Raw genomic sequence first — 2109 nt, forward strand, 5'->3', positions numbered from 1 at the left:
TAATGAAAGTAGACAATTAAACACATAAGCACATAAGCCCTAAGTTCATAGGTTCGACGTAGCGGCTTAGGGTGTCTACCCTTCCCATTGGTATGTTCTAGAAGGTCTCATGGGGCCGTTCGTAGCCTCTGAGACTTTTTGTCTCTTTGGATTTTAGAACAACTCATTTATCCATAAGGTTCGAATTTTAGGGGTAGGTTCCCAGAGAGATCAGCCAAATTCTGCATCCTACCCTCGACAAAGTCTAGCCTCGTCTAAGATATTTTTTGGAATTCAGCCCACTCTGAGTGGAATTGTTACTAAAGCTCGTAGGCGATGCAAGTCTCCTCTTACTTAGTGACAATTCCCACACTTAAGGTTTAACAACAATTTTATATATATCCCAGCAATAATAAGGCAAACAAATATTTCAAATAATAATATTTAACATTATTAAAAAAACAAATAAAGTAAAGGATAATATATAAAAAACAAATTACCAAATAAATAAAAACCATAAACCCCAAAATCTAAACCAAAGAGACATGCCCTAAACCTTAAGTGCTTCTCTGCCCTAAAGTCCCCAGCAGAGTCGCCAGTTGTTACGACCGGCTTTAAATTTTAAGTTTTTAAACTTAAACTACAGAGTCGCCACCTATATTTATTCTATCCTAAGGATAAAGGGTAAATATGGGAAAAAACCTAAACAGAGATGATTCTAGATAAGTCGAGAAATTAGGGTCGAGGAAAGGTGTTAGGCACCCTCAACCCTTCCTTAAGGTTTATAGGGTAACAGTATTAAGGTAAGGTTTATAAAAAAGGTTTACAACGCATAAATATGATACAATTATAGCAAATATATAAACCTAATTTAGTTTTGGGGAAAGGGGACTCGTCTTGTTGCCAAGTGCCTACGTACCTTCTTATGGAGGATCAGAGTCTACATAGTTCGGTTGTGTTGGCGGCCGTTCTTGGAGAAGAAGATGAATAGGTCTAGTTGACTTAGTCAATTATTCCTAAATGTTAATTAATGTTAATTAATAAATTAATATAAAACCTAAACTATCAAAAATTTTAATCATAAAGCTCTTAATATTAATAATAATAATTAATATAGTGTCACAACATTAGTGAACAATTATCATAATTTTCATTTTCCTGTTTTTTATTGTTATAAAAAACAAGAAAAACAATTAAAAAAAACAAGCCTAAAAAGAAGGACAACAAGCGCCCCCCTTCCTTCTAATTTTATACATTTTTTATTATTTAAATTAATTAGTTTTAGAAAATTATTTTGTTTTAATTTTGAAATGTCAAAAGACCATGGTTTATAACAAAAACGTAATTCAAACCTAATTATTGACTAAAAAATGATTTTTATTATATATATGCATATAAAAAAACTATCATTAATTTATAATATTAACAATTAGTATTACTATTAATTATTTAAAAAGTTACACATTTTAATAAATATAAAAACAATAATTTTAAAAAAATATTAAGAAGTGATTAGTTGATTTGGTATTCAAAATATATTTATATATATAAGATGTAAAAAAAAAAACCCAAGTATATATATATTTTTAAAACAAGGTTTTCTTTTTTTTTTTTAATAAATGGGTTTGAACTCTATTTGGTCCAAAGGACAAAAATTGACAATACAGCCCTTTATTATTGAATACACCTTTGGGAAAGGAAATTCTTTTGAAATTGGCTTTAACAATCACAATGTTAGGCCTTTATTTTTTCTTTTATGCACCTCCTATAAGTTAACTATAAAAACAAACAAGAATAATAATAATAATAGCATACCAAATCATATAGGGTAAATTTTTGGGTATGACACAGACTACTTTGTGTCCATCTTTTGTAAATAAAATGTTAAATAGAATAAATCCAAACTCAAGCACCGCTACGTAGTTTAATTGTGAGAGGTACAATAGCTAATTAATTGAAAAAAAATTAAATTGGATTTGTTAGCGATAGACAATTAACTAGCAAAATATCCTTGCATCTACACAGATTAATTTATTTAATATGATATAAAATATATTTAGATACGCATGTAAATTTGAAAGAAGTTACTTAATTGTAAAATGAATAATGATCATATAAACTTAATTATAT

The sequence above is a fragment of the Vicia villosa genome, linkage group LG1, assembly GCF_029867415.1.
Source record: "Vicia villosa cultivar HV-30 ecotype Madison, WI linkage group LG1, Vvil1.0, whole genome shotgun sequence".
Taxonomy (NCBI): Eukaryota; Viridiplantae; Streptophyta; class Magnoliopsida; order Fabales; family Fabaceae; genus Vicia; species Vicia villosa.